Here is a 15,837-nt window from a genome sequence, read left to right as displayed (position 1 = left end):
TTGATGAAGGAGGATGGATGGCATGTTGATAGTGCTGTACCAGCAGTCCTTCTCTGCCTGTGCGCTCCAGCTGACCCCTTTGGCTGTGCCTGCCATGTGGCACTGGGCTGAATGGAGGGATGAGCTTCTGCCTCCTTCTGCAGAGGGGACACAAAAGTGGTTGGTAGTAGTATTAATCCTTCCACATGTCCCTTTGGTGCAGGAGAACCTCAGAAGGAGGGTCCCTGTAGCACAGTGATTAAATCGTCACAGAACCATAGAATGGTTTGGGTTTGAAGGAACCTTAAATCTCATCCAGTTCCAACCCCCTGTCACAGGCAGGGACACCTTCCACTAGAGCAGGTTGCTCCAAGCCCCTGTGTCCAACCTGGCCTTGAACACTGCCAGGGAGGGGGCAGCCACAGCTTCTCGGGGCACCCTGTGCCAGCACCTCAGCACCCTCACAGGCGAGAACTTCTTCCTAATGTCTCATCTCAATCTCCCCTCTGTCAGTTAAAGCCATTCCCCCTTTGTCCTGTCCCTCCAGGCCCTTGTCAAAAACCCCTCTCCAGATCTCTTGTAGCCCCTTGAGGTGCTGGAAGCTGCTCTAAGGTGTCCCTGGAGCCTTCTCTTCTCCAGGCTAGGCAAACCCAGCTTTCTCTGTCTCCATAGGAGAAAATGGCATTTGGTCTGTCAGGAGATGAAGAAATCTGGTAAGTCACTAAGTCAGTACCTGAAGAGAATTGGCACATGAACCTGCTGTGAGCTGGGGTTATCAATGAAAAGACATAAGCTAAAATCACTTTGGGGGATGCTGCCATATTGTGGTTGCACATCACCCAAAGACAGAACTGAAGTCTGATCTGGGGAGCTGTTCATTAAAAGCCAATTGTTTAGGAAGCTGTAGTGTTGCTTGCCTGGATCTCACAGCTCTTTTGTAAATAAACCTCTGCCTTGGCAGATGGGTCAGACCCGAACTCCTAATTGGCAGGTTTGGGCCTCTTTATTGGGTTGAGAAGCACAACCTTGCAGAGCACATTGGTTTCTGTAACCACTTCACTCTTCTGGTCTGTCCCAGAAGGTCTAGATGTATTTCCTCTATTCCCTGTGCCTTAATTACTTCATTCTTATCTGGAAGTGAATTTGGAGAAGTACAACTAAAATAAACATCCCCTGTCTTTTCCTGGAAACGCAGATCCCTGTTTGTCAGAAGTGTCTATGACCTCCTAGGTTAATGAGCAACTTTCTGATGCAGCACAGGGAAAAACCTTTCCTCTACCTTGGTATCAGATGGAGAGTTCAGTAGATGGAGGCATTTCCCACTGAAAGGGGCTTGGAAATTCATCATACAGTGACGAACAGCCTTGATACAGATGTGTGCATCAGGCAGCTGTGTCCTGCATAGTACCATGGTGCGGGGGCTTGGCCAGTGGTGGATTGAGGGGCCAGTGCCTGTCTTGTAAATCTTATTCTCATTGATTTACTAGCATGTATTTTCTTTCTTTTTTAATGGAAAGTCCTTTAAAAAAACAACCAACCGAACTAAACTCTTCTATTTAGGCAAATCATAATAAAAAAAAATCAATATATAGAAATAAGATTGAATTGAGCTCTTGCTGTTGCTCTGATTAATCAGTCTTCCTTTGTTCTGTAAACATATTTTTATTCTATGATCTTGTGTGCTTTTTTACAAAGTGAATTTATTTCATGATGAATTCCTGTGATATTTTACATGATTCTGATAACAAAGTATCCTTGGATGTTAGTCCTCATAATTGCATACTTTCAAATATTATATTTTCCCTAGACCTATCTTGCAACACTCTTTTAAGCTGTATCTTACATATGTTCAGTAGAATAACCTTCTAATTGTAAAAGATGTGTGGTTTGTACTGCATTTGTATAGATCCAGCTATCACATGTAATGATGAGAAGGCTAATGGGGGCATGATCGCCTTCCTTTTCCATGTTTTTCAGTAAAAGGAGGCATGACTTTCCTTTAGTACATGAGAGATGATAGACTTTGGTTTGATAAAACAGACTTTTCCACCAAAAATTAGCTGCACTGAAAAAGGGGTAGAAAACCATGTGGATAACAAGAATATATTAAGACCTGAATGATTTTATTCTAAACTGTGGAGATTAACAGCACAGACCCAGAGCATCTTCATGCAGTGAATCACCTTATTGCCTACAGCTCTAACTTTTATACCATTCTAACAGCAGTTATTTTTAGCCTATTGCTCTAGCTTTCATACCATTCTATTTGTAGCCCATCATGTTTAGTTCCTGACTTATAGTCTGTTGTTTAACACTGCTCGCCATCTCACAACCAGTCCCAGAATAACCAGTCTCTTATCTTTATGCTCTCTCCTCCTCAGCCAGGTGTCTTGGTATCTTATGCTCTCTCCTCCTCAGCCAGCTGGGTTGGTCTGCTTGATTGCACTATGTATTTTGTTTCTTCTTTAACTCTTTCCTCTCCAGCCAAGCAGTTACTTCTCTTTGGCAATAATCAAATAGTTCCCATTGTCTCCCACACTAAACCTTTTTATTCCCTTTTGCTTCAGGAAGAACAGCAATGCCCAGTAAACAGGGATTAAGAACAAACTTCCTACTGCTTCAGCAGTGTCAATCAGATGAGGCTACATTTGCCAACATATTTCAGTTATTCCTGGGGCTGTTAAAGGCAGAGAAAAGGGAGTCCTACATCAGACATCCCTGTATTATCACCAAGCTCTAAATAAGCATTTATGAAATCTAACTGCCTGACCGTGTTTTCTCAGTGCCTTTGTTGGTAGTCCATAGAAAATCATCTAGAGCCACCATTGATCTTCCCCCGAGCACAGCTTATCAGGTGGGGTAGCAAACAGCCAAGCCCTTGTTCTCAAAGATGACACAAGGAGAAATGCTTTAGGATTTACTTCTTTTCTTCCTTTTCCTTCTCACTTTGAGCCCGGGGTAAGTTTCATGGATGACTCAAATCCTGCTCTAAGAGTTTGCAGCAGCTTAAAGTCTAATAAAATTGCTTCCTAACAGCCTCTTGGGGTGTTTGGACACAGCTTTAACAGCAGCCCGAAAGAGTTAAATAGTACTTGGGATGATTTCACCAGCTCAGGAACAAACGGGCTTATATAGTAAGTTATAAAAGCCTCTTATAAGACATGATCATCCTACTGGGAGGTTTAACTCAAACCTCAATTTCAAAACAACCTAAACCTCTCATTTTCATTTATACTAAAAATAAACCTGTTGTTTCATAACAGGTAATTTTACAACAAAATACATATTCTACTTTTGGATCAAAATCATTTTGTTATTTACCAAATTTAGAAGTGAGTTTTATCTTGGTTTTTTTTTTGTTGTTTTCCTCTCCCTTGTTTGTATTTCAGTTGTAAGATAGCCCTTTCAAGATTAAAACCACAATTCATGTTGGGGGATTTTGCAATGGAAGACTGATGTGACTAAAGGGTACCCACTATTCCCTGTATCATGCAGAAAGAAGTCACTTGGACCTTGACATCTCATGTCTGCAACTGAGTTGTGCATCTTGTTTTAGCCCAAGCACAGCGCTGTTGGTGTCTATGGCAAAGGTGCTGCCAGGAGTAGGGACCCTCAGCTGATGGAAGGGCTCTGTGGGGAGTGGCTGTGGAGAGGTTATTATAGGTCTTACAGCAGAAGATGATTGTGAAACCTTCTGCTGAGACATCTGACGTCTCAGTGACTTCCTTGCTAATTTTAATCTTTAGGCTGTTTCTCATCGGCTGTCTGTAGACTGGCTGGCTCTTCACGGGCCCAGGGGGACTTCATCTGCAGAGCAGGCCTGAGAACTTCACCCGGCAACACTGAACAGGAACCCAAGTATTTCAGTGTTTTATACTTGGAAATGTATATCTCACCATAAAGGCTGGGTCCTGCACAGAATTAGTGCAGCTGAACTAACTGTACTTATGCTGAGGGTACTACTCAAAAGCGTCAGGAGAAGCTATGTATGTGTGTGGGACTGGGGTCAGAGACACCAAGAAACTCCACTACCCCAAAATCTGTGTGTTGTGAAAACTCAAGGCTACTGGGTTATTTCCCTAGTGAGGATCTCCATGTAGCATGCTCCTAAACAGTTAGGAGGAGGCCACATACATCCTCACAGACCAAGAGCAACCTCTTTTGGAAAAGTCAGGTTTTGTACCTGACTTACTGGGTATGTAATTGTTTCCTCCCTGGCTTCTGTTATGCTGAAAAATCTGAGACATGGCTGGGTCTGAGGTTTTGGAGCTAAAAGGTGAGAGTTAAATCCCTCTTCTGCTTGGTAGTAGTGCATGTGCAGAGGTTTCATACTGGACAGAAACATCTCTGTGTGGTGGGGGTAAACATGAGTGCACAGAATAGATATAAAGAAACAGGCAGTCCTCTCTGTCAGGTCATTATTTTTGGAATGCCTCAAGTTACCAACTGTGTTTGTGTTATGTAGATGTGCGAGACAGGATCTTGTTCTTCTGTGTAGGGGTTGCTCCAGTTTGATGTGAACAAACTACCAAACCCAGGCAGCTCCTCAAAGCAAAGGCAGGTAATTGGTGATACAATGCTTGTATAAATCTATTTCCAGTTCTTATGATGAAGTGGGGTTGTGTGTGCTTGGACTTTAATCCTCTTCTGTCCTTTAATTTACATCTTATAATAGACACTGAAATTCTTGCTCCATTGTTCATCCAGTTTGGGCTGTGTAACTGTGTCAGCTAATAATTTAGAGCAAAATAGGATCCTCTGTGCTCATTCCTCCCGTGTCTCCTTTGACAGGATGTTTTTTTCTTCTTGGATCACAACAACTGCTGCTAGAACTGCTTGTGGCTGGCACTTACTGCATTTTTACTACGTTTAGATCATAAGTGTGACACTTGAATGAACCCTCATCAGTGGAGCTTTTCTCAATGCCTTTGCCTTCAAAAGCACTCCAGACTTTTAAATCTCATATGTGGGAGCTGTTTTGCAAAGGTTCATTAGGCGTGAGCAATAGGCTTTGATTTATTTGGTGAAAACATGGGTTTTGTGTGTAAAGCTGGCTGCTGTGGGACTGAAAGCAATGAGAAGTCTTATCTTTTAGGAACATTAAATGTGATGTGGCAAATGTGCTGCCATTAGGATGTAGCGACAGGCATCCTTTGAGCTTGTTAAGGCCTTCAGCTTCATTTTTGTCTTTGACTATATCTGTGGCTTAGTGCACTGTAGGTGTGCAGCTGGGTCATGCTGTCTGGTACTGAATCCATCAGCAAATTTGTGGTAGCGCCTCATGGGGGCTTTTGAGGTCTGGAGCATCTCTAGTGGCTGGGAGAGGCCAGCCCTGCAGCAGGGGCTCTCTTCCCACCTGTGTGGACTTGGATATCAAATAGTCTAATTTTACTGTAATTCAGTTTAATGGTATCTTAAAGTAGAGTAAATACCACTTACTCAGAATTAAAGCAGCTTAATGTAGATTAACCAATTCACTTTAAACCCATACCTCTTAGTTAACTCAGACTGATTTCCCTCTGTGTGTCTGAGCAGGCAGGTCCAGCGTCTTAGTGTCCTATAACGTGGCAGAAGCAGTTTTTAAATGAAGGACTTTGATGGCCTAAACCTGCCCTATCTTTACTTTTTCCACTGCTGGAAATACCCTTCTTCCTACTGAGGAATGTAGATTGTAAATTAAGATTGAAACCACCATTGTAACTAAAAACTATCTCCAAGACATGCTCTGTTCCACTTAGAATTGGAAAGTCCTATGGAAAGACCTGGAGAAGCTCTCAGTCTCTACCATCTCAGTGACAAATTTCACTGGCAGTCTCAGTGCTGCTGCCAACGTGTTCCTTTTATCATCATAACTTACACTTTACACAAGAGACAGGGGGTTCACATTTACCTGTGTGTTGCCATGTGGCCTTCTGACAAAGTGCATAGAACTAGTAATGCATTTTAAAGTGAAATTGCATGTAAATACTGTGGGCAGAGTAAGAACACTTGATGCTGCCTTCTCTCTTTTCCGTGAAAAGACAATAAAACAACTTCTGCAATGAAACTTAGGGCAAAAAAACCTGCTGTGCAAAAATCAGCCATGGAGTCAGCCATCAGTCATAGAATTATAGTATCATAGAATCATGGAATGGTTTGGATTGGAAGGGACCTTGAAGCTCATCTAGTTCCAACCCCCTGCTGCTCTCCTCAGGGCTGCTCTCCATCCAGCCTGTGCTCATGCTTGGGATTGTCCCGACCCAATCTTTTAGTGAATAGATTTACCCTTTATAGTAATTACGAAAGCAGCTGTAGAAAGGACAGCTCCTCTGCAGTCTGTGTTGTTTCAGAGTGATTCTTCCAGCCCATGAACATGTTAAGATTAGCCTGCGATTTTTGAAATGCCTCTCTTGCATGTGTTTGGAGTGATGCAGTTATCTTTGCAGGCTCTGGCCATGGGAACAGACTTCTCTATGACCCTGCAATGGGATTAGGGCTGAGCTGGCAGTTCCTAGTTACTGTGATTAGCTTAATGCTTCTGTCTCTTCCCTGGGTGCCAGGATCAACAGGTGATGCTGCTGCAGTTTTTAACCTCACCTCTGGCTGGTGCAGCTCCTGGGCGGGGGAGCAAGGCTTAGCGTGGCAGGAGGAGTACTGAGGCACTACTTGGTCTGTTTGGGTGCTTCTCTCCTGGTAAAGGAGGGTGATACCTCTTCAGTGTTCCAGCCAGCTTCATGAGAGAATTTATTTAAACAAAAATAATAATAAAGGAGAAGGGAAACAATTATTCATGTCACAGGGATACTGTGCAGAGTGGGTGGCAGAAAGCAGATAGATGGCCTCATAAAGCTTCTTTTACTCTACTACCTTATTTTGTCTAATGAACAATTTTCTTCTACAGAGATTAGCCCCTGACAGCCTGACTGTACAAGCCAGAATCAAGTTGAGTGCATTAGCTTAGCAAACATGAACTAATGTTGTGCGTGATTTGGGGGATGCAAACTTGGGTCAGCAAGGGGGTGTCGGAGCAGTCAAACAGACACAAGGCATCATGGCAGGGTCTGTCTTTCCGCCCATCCTACTGTGTGAAGGCTCTGGCATCCTCCCAAGCAGGCACGGCAGAAGTGGGGAATCCAACAGGATGTATTTGTGTGCTGGAAATCACCTTGAGACTAATTAAAAAAGCAACCCAAAACTGCTCAAGAAGCAGAATGTGTCTGCAATTGCCCCCTGAGGGAACACCAATACCAAGTACTTTATAAATATCCTGTTAATGTGCAAATGAACTCTTTCATGACACTTGTCTGTGAGTTAAAAGAAAGTGGTATTTGCACATAATACGTGCATAAAAGGCAAAGAAAGTCAACAGTCAAAATATTTCCAGTGGTGAGAGGGGAATATTTCTCTGATGCACCCACAGGTATCAGGTTTGTTCACAGACATCTCGGACAGAAATCTCACATTTATCTTCTTCTATTGCATTTCATGGCGCTGATGTGAATTCTCTGTGACATCTTCCCTGTGTCCAGACTTCCTGAAAGTCTGCCACAGCCTGGTATCAGGCTTTACAGGATGCTCAGGCTGAGCGGTGAAATAGAAACAGGCGGATTGGGGTGCATGTGTACAGGGATGGAGGCGAAGGAGAGGCTGCATTTTGCATCGTGTGCACTTGAATTTTAGACTCCCAAGAAGAGGCACAGAAAGACATTAGCTGCCAGCTGCCATGGTCGTTTAATCCCACACTACATCCCAGTTTCTTTGTGCCTTCCTCTGCAATCCCCATGCCAGGAGACACCCAGGGTGGGGGGTGGGTGATGGCTTGTGAGTGGTGCACCTTGAGGAGAACCAAACCTCCTATTTTTGTTATTGATTTTATAAAAGGCAGCCCACCTTTTCACTTCTTCAGGTAAGATCAGGGAAGACAGATGTTTTCCAGATCAAAATCAGCCTGGTCTGAGGCTGGGCATGAAGGGAGGGCTTTGGGGTATTCCCCACTCTTTTAGCAGAGCTCGGGTCATGGGGCAGCTGGTGTAATGCTTGGTCTTCACATCTTCCTCTGAAGATCCTGGTGCAGTGTGACACACAGCTAAATGGGGACAAACAGCTGCTTTTTGTCACTGGGTTGAACACTGCCATAAAGCTGGAGGGGTGCTTCTGGTGGTGCATGTTCTACCAGCACAATGCACCCTTCTCAGGCAAACCTGTAGCATCACGTATTACTCTCTTTTATTTGCAAGTATTTTATCCTTTCCTAGACCAAGCAAACTTGCAGTTTTCAGCCTGATGCTGCCAGGGAATGGCTTCATGGGTAAGCAAGGAAAGGTTTTAATTTCCTTGCCCAGCAGGAGGAAATGATTATTTTCATCCTATGAGGCCAGAAAATCTGAATATCCTCCCTCTTCTGTAATTCTCCTTGAAGCATTTTTGCTTTCAATTATGAGGCTCCCCTGGTCAGTCAGCGAAACAAGAGACCTTGATATTAATATTCAAGGCACATGCAGAAAACCTTGGCAAAACTAACTCAGTAACCTTGAAATGCTGCTGGCACATCATCATCAGATGGTGACTTGGATATATCGTACAGCTCTCGGGCTGTGCCCAGGCTTGCCATCGGATCAGCTGCAAAAGCGAAGAGCTGTGTGATCCTCATGAGCAGTGCTGTGGGCTTTTAGTTTGATTTTGTTTTGATGCCTTCCAGGGAAAGTAAGAGCTCAAGTCTGGCCCAGGTAGCTTGTCTGGAGCTGCTGGTCTGTAGAGGTTGGAAAGTCAGCCCTGGTTGTTTCTGCCTTAGGGCTAACAGCAGCGATGCTGCTGCAGGGATTTAGCACAGGGTCACCCTGGCACTGCTCTGAGCTGCTGTGAAGTGGCCTTCACTTCTGGTTTGGTCAAAAGTCTAAACCTCAATCTGCTGTGCAGGAAATAATAATAATGTCATTATTTCTGTAGGGTTTGGTATAGAAAACAGCCACAAAAAATGTGCTTTTATAGTTTTATGTTTTCTTCACCAGAAATTGAGTCTCTGTTTCTCCTAAAAATGATCTTTTCAGTTTCCTAAAATTTATGATGCCTCTGTATCACTCATCCACTATGTTGCATGTGTGGTCCAGTGTACTGAGTTTGCAGGACTGGGGGGTTGTTGGAGGCCCTGGTCAGATCCTGCTCTTACAGTGAGATCTTCATATGCTCCCAACAGCTGTTCATTCTTACATGGAAAACTAACAAAAAGGCCAGGAATAGCTGGGAATCTCTGCAAATATCTGTCATACTCAGTTAAGGTCCTGACGCCTTTCTACTGGGCTCTACCCTGCATTCAGTCCCTGACATGGGCAGGCAGTAAAGGCTGGTGTAGGCAACCACTGCTATGAAGTGAAAAGATGAAGAAGTCATTCCTTTGCTTCTTTTTCGTTGACCATAATTGGGAACTTAAAGATCATCCTCCTGGTGTAGGAGCAGAAACGCTCACAAATACTGTGTTTGTGTGGTGTGGCACCGCAGGTCACGGACAGAAGGACTTGGAACCTGTAGCTGCCCCATCTCTGGCAGTGTTCAAGGCCAGGTTGGACACAGGGGCTTGGAGCAACCTGCTCTAGTGGAAGGTGTCCCTGCCCATGGCAGGGGGTTGGAACTGGATGAGCTGTAAGGTCCCTTCCAACCCAAACCTGTCTGGGATTCTATGTATGATTCTATGATGTGCAGGGCCCATCAGGATGTCTCACATCCACTTACGAGAAATTGGATTGACCTTTAATATACAGGCAGTGCAATTTGATTGCAAGTTTATTAGGTTTTTATCTGGTTCTCCAGTATGTATTCAAGTAACTGCAGCTATGAATTCACCAGGGCAGAATGTAACAAGGCATATGTGATTTCTTAGCTCTGAGGCACTATTTCTTGATGAACAAGCAGTGATGTCTGAAGGTGGTTCAGCTGCTGCCATGGCTCAGGGGTGTCTGTGTTGCCCATTTTAGAGAAATACAGCAGCTTTGCTCACAGAAGGCCTGGGTTGGTGTGCTCAGGCCACCACATACTCACTTTGGTAGAGTGGTTTTTTGCCTCTACCTCGCTTTACTCCACTTTCATCTGGGATCATCCTCCTAGTCCTGTGAGTGTCCTTGTCACCTCTCCAAACTCTAGGTACTGTGGTGGTTTCACAAAACAAACCCCCAGGAGGAAACAGTCACTCAGCTGAGATTCCCAGATCATCCTGGGGATTCGGGAATTAATCCCAGTGAGAGCTTTGTGCCTAAACCTCCCAGGCAGCCATAGGTATACTCAGCTGTGCTCACTGGTCCTGGATGTTACTGAGCAATTTCCATATCCATTGCTGAAAGCACATCTTTTACTTTCCTAGCAACATGATGACTCTGTTATTTCTGCATAGTGTGTGTCAGCAATATCAACCAGGAATTTGCTGCGTCCACACTGACCTCTACTTAAACCTGTGCTTATTGTTTGCTGCACTCGTCTCTCTGCTGTTGATAAATGTAGGGAATGGGTTTGCAATATGCTTCAGGGGAAGCTCTTTGAATTGTTACTGTGCTGGCTGTCCTTGGTTGATGTGTAAAACTCGGGTCAGGACATCTATGGACATACACAATACACCTGTGTGTTGCTTGGAAAGGCACTTAAATAGACCTCAGGTGTATCCTGTGCACAAAGCAGGTTGCTGGGGAGCCTGGTGGGGGCAGATAGGAGGTTCAGAGCCTATAAGACCTTGTGGCACAAGAATGCCCTCCCCCTGCAAGCATGGGCTCGCTTGGCAAAGGCTGAACAAGAAGTGGAAGCCCAGCAGAAAGCTTCAGACAGTAAGTCAACAGGGTGCTTACAGTAAGAAGCTCTGAAACAGTGGGCAGTGGTAAGTGGCTGGTTTAACAGTAGCTCAGGGTCACTCCTAATAATAAAAAGAGTTTGGATTGGAGAGGAAATACTGGTGTTCATCAAGGAAAATAAATGGCTGATGCCACCATCTAGAAATGTTGCAAGATCAAGATAGATTTTAAGGAAGTTTTGGTATCCCTCCTAAAATGACTCTTTGAATTAGGTTTAAAAGCTTCTCACTGCAATTGTTAAACCCAGGAACACGTTCTCTGCATTCGTAACACAAATATTTTCATTTAATCTTTGGTTCAGAGCTCGGGCTTTCTTAAAATCCCCACGTATTCAGTCCCTTGTCATGAAAACAAGAGTGAGAAAAGCAAGTTGCCAGCTTCGTGTTGTATTTCGGTTTAATGCTCGTCCATGAGGGGAGCGCAGCTTCCTCCTGGCAGATCTGGTGCTTTTATTCCCCAAACCAGGTTTTATGCCAATGTAACAGTCTTGAACCCAGCAGGTCAGACTACAGCACAGCACAGGGAGAGGTGGGGAAGAGCAAAGCTGGAGACAGTGCTTAAAATGACTTGGGGCAAAAAAGCAATAACAATACTGGTTTTCTACATACAAACTTCTGCCTAGTGGGTTTCCTAGTGTGCTGCTTACCTCGTCTAGGTCTAGTAAATTAGGATATGGTGAGGCTTAGAAATGTCATTGTCCAGGTGATAGAACCCCAAATTCCTTCATCTGAGTCAAAAGATGAACCTTGTCTAGTGTCCTTATGCAGTGCTAGCTAAGCAAGGTCCCAGCCGGCTGGGTTTGTTAGGGTCCAGGTCTTCCCTGTGTGCAAGAAGGCAATTACTAAGCCCCTCTGAGGTTTCTATATCTGTATAACTTTATATCTGTATCCCAAATCTGCCTTTGGTGAAACCGGGAGGCTCTTCTGGCTCCTGCTGCAGCCCAGGCAAAGCTGAGCTACCAGCGGGGAGCAGAGACAGGAACTGATTTCAAAGAGCTGGTGTTAGTTTCAGGAGCACAAATGCAATTCTTCCTGAGGTTGGGAAACCTTCCTCAGGATTTCCAGGAAGGAAGCAAGCAAGCGTGTCTGCAGGTGGTGGATGGAGGGCTGTGGAGGCTCACAGTAGCAACTGCTCATTTCTTCTGTGACCACGGCATTCTTGGCACCTGGTTTCTTGCCTGGGACTAAGTGTAATTTTATGGCTAAAGGAACATCTTATGCACAGGGAGGAATAAAACATCGGTAAGAAATTGCTTTTGCCTCCAGCCGCTAATTAACTGCAACCAGAATTCCATCCTTTTTCTTTTGCAAGAGAGATGTAGCTGGAGGGAGCTGAGCCTCATGTTCGGATTCACTTAGGAGGTGCTCTGCTTTCGCTGCTCAAGGTTTTTGCTCTCACCAGCACTGCCCCTCTGCCCCCTTCTTGTCCAAGCAGAGATTCAAGAGCAAATGGCTATGAATTGTGCAGCTGAGAGATGGCACTCTTTCTTCTAAGGGTACATGCGAAGAAGTCTTCAATGGCATTAATACTTCTTTTATTCTTGAAGCTTGAAAACAGCCCACATAAGTGATGTACTTTTCTAGCCAAATATTTCCTTTTCCCAGCCTTCCCCTGTGCTGTTTTGCCTTTCACTCCCTCAGTTACTGAGGCACAGTTTGGGCTAACCTGGAGTGCTGTAGAGACTTCCACCTCACTTGGCTATGCTACAGAAGGGAACCAGATGACAAATGTTATAACCATTCATGATGTGCAGAACATCTTGTGCTCCTGAATCCCACTTATGTTTATGCACCACATTGTATCCAAAACCACACGTCTTCAAACCTAAATACAGTGTAAGATCATATAATACATTAATGAGTTGGGTTTACAGCAGCATTATCCCATTGCCCAATTTTTTCATACAGAGGGGGCACTAACAGCTCCCTTTCTGTTGGTCCAAATAAAACTTTGGACCCCTGGACTGTGTTCTCGGTTCTGCCCAGCAGTAAGAGATGGGTGAAGATTTGCCTCTGCAAATCGTTCTTTTTCCCAATAAGTGAAGGCTGTGGAAAATCATAGAATGATGGAATGGTTTGGGTTGGAAGGGACCTTACAGCTCATCCAGTCCCAACCCCCTGCCACGGGCAGGGACACCTTCCACTAGAGCAGGTTGCTCCAAGCCCCTGTGTCCAAGCTGGCCTTGAACACTGCCAGGGATGGGGCAGCCACAGCTTCTCTGGGCACTCTGTGCCAGCGCCTCAGCACCCTCACAGGGAAGAACTTCTGCCTAATGCCTAATCTCAATCCCCCTCCCCTTTATCCTAAAGCCATTAATACATTTACCTTCTCCCATTGTAAGTGTATTAGCAAGAATGATACTGTGGAAATTTGACCAAAAGCACTTAAAGCTGGCTATAACCAAGATGAAGGTGGTCTTGGGCTGTGTCTCATTGGAAGGGAATTGCACAACCCCTGCAGGGACCTTTATTGCATGGGCAGAGGGACCTGGCCTCACTGTAACTGATTGCTTTCTGGAGGCCATCGTTTCCAGTATTAACACAGACCTCTGCCAAAGCATATAGGGAGGCAAGAGGGAAGAGAAGAAGAAATCCATTTCCATCTGCTGTGCTGATGTCTTTCCCCTCTGCCATCTCTGAGAGGGCTTGGAAGGTGCTAGATGAGCAAGGGTCTTGTGCTGTGCAAGGGAAAGTGCTCTGTGGCTTGAATGTGCCCTTTAAGTTCTCACAGCATCCTCCCACACTCACTTCTGTCCTCACAAGGGTGGACCACATGATTTAAGATTAAAGTTTAAATGTAAATTCAGTACCTCACTTGCCTTTATAAACATAGAGGGCTCCATATCTACAAAGAGAGGTCTTACAATCACTGAAGTAAGTTAATTATTGATTTTAAATATTAGGATATTCAAGTAATTCATTGTAGTGGTTGTTTGCAAAAGCTCAAGTGCTAAGTGTGGGCATGGTGCAGCACTGCTGGGAGGTTTCTGGATTCTAAGCATTGCCTTGTCCTTCTTGTACTGAGTCTTCTGTAACACGATGGGTGTGCTTCGAGGTGCTTAACTGGTGAAGCAGAAAATCTTAATGGTTTGAAGGAAGCATGTTCTCTGGAGTTATTAATCTGCAGTGAGAATAAATATTAAAATACTTCAGCACTACTTATGGTCACAGGGGTTTGGTTCCCTTCATTGTATATCTTTCTTTGCTGCTTTAATCTGTAATGACTGTGATGACAGCATGTTCTTCTCATTGAGAATGGAGGTTTCTCAAACATTGTGTGATTTCTAGGCATAAAATCAAGTATTGGCAGAACAGGAGCCTCAGGATACATTCACCCAAGATTGTTCAGAGTGTCTTTGGGGTCTTCAGGCGGGCAGGGTCCACAGCAAAACCCAGACTTGGTGGCTGCTGCCAGCCATGGGGAAGGGTGTTCTGGTGCCTCCCAGGGGAGCTGGACACCCTCCACTGGTCTCGCAAAGAGCATAGGCAATAGCTGTGCTCCAAGATGGGTATGATTTAAAAGCAAATAGATTGGATTAGTGCTAGTGTGTGTGATGACAGCCAAGTGTATCTGTATAGCAGCTCTATGCCGATGTGCACTCAAGCGGGATATTTCCCATTGTGGGCTGGCTCAGAGCACGCTCTTGGGCTCCACCCTGTGGCGTGTTTGCAGAGCTGAACCTCTTCTAATAGCTTAGATAGCTGGTGATGTGGTGATGTCTGTAGTGTCTCCCAGGTCACTTGGGTGTAGTGTTTGATCATTTGGAGTGAAACCTGGTTGCTATTGTGGAAAACCCATGTTGTTTTGGGTAGAGCTGCATCAGGCTTGAAACAGCTCCACGCTGCGGCTTAGTGGTTGGTTTGTTCTCCTTTCAGTCCCCTACAGATCTACCCGTAGTTGCCTGAGCTCAAAGAGCAAGTGGGAGCACATTTGGGTGCCAGCTTACTGTTGGAGTAGAGGAGCTTGCTCAGACCTCCTGTAAGGGTGAAGCACTAAGTCTTGCTACCCAGCTTGAATTCTTGTGATGTTTTTCTCTGCCAAGCCTAGAAGACCAGTGATTAGACTGAGAATTGATGGGTGAGAGGGTGTTCTCTGCTAATGAGAGGTAATTTATGCTCATCTTGCTGACTTAGGGGGATTTAGCCAGTGCTTGAAGGACCTTTGCAAGGGGTGCTTCTGTAGGAAGATAGGTGGGGTTTGCTCATTTGCTGAGCCTCCTTCTTCATTTCTGTCTTCCCTGGTGATAAAATGACTTAGTTCTGGAACAGATTTGTCCCTTCTCTTTCCCACAGCACACTGTCCCTGCAGGTTAGATGGTTGTGGGGTGAAACCCAGGGCAGTGATGGGGCAGAGAATAGGATGGACAGAAATGGTGCCTGGTGGGTAGCACAGAAAGGGATGTGAGCTGCAGCCCTGTGGTACACAAAACACTATTGTGAAGAGCCAGTGAAGGAGGAAAATGGAAGAAGGATGGATGGTGCAGCTCCCCACTGTTCTGCGGGCTGAAAGTGCTGCAGAAACTTGGCTTTTCTGACTGCAAAGGCTTGAACACTTCACCTCTGAGTCTGAGGCACCTGCTGAAAAATATTTGAGCAACAGGTTTACAGCTTCAAAACAAATCCCACAGGGAAGCCCAGTACCCAGGGGTGGAAGTGCTGCCCCTTGCTTCAGAGCACCATGTGGTCTGTGGCCTTCATTGTACCTGTATTTTGTGTTCACCTGGACATCTGATCTTCCAGTGCCCACAAAGGATGGATGGTGCAGCTCCCCACTGTTCTGCGGGCTGAAAGTGCTGCAGAAACTTGGCTTTTCTGACTGCAAAGGCTTGAACACTTCACCTCTGAGTCTGAGGCACCTGCTGAAAAATATTTGAGCAACAGGTTTACAGCTTCAAAACAAATCCCACAGGGAAGCCCAGTACCCAGGGGTGGAAGTGCTGCCCCTTGCTTCAGAGCACCATGTGGTCTGTGGCCTTCATTGTACCTGTATTTTGTGTTCACCTGGACATCTGATCTTCCAGTGCCCACACTTACTGCTGACAGTGGAAGAG

This window comes from Nestor notabilis, unplaced genomic scaffold (assembly GCF_000696875.1).
Source record: "Nestor notabilis isolate BGI_N333 unplaced genomic scaffold, ASM69687v1 scaffold1016, whole genome shotgun sequence".
Taxonomy (NCBI): Eukaryota; Metazoa; Chordata; class Aves; order Psittaciformes; family Psittacidae; genus Nestor; species Nestor notabilis.
Note: the sequence above shows the minus strand (reverse complement) of the source record.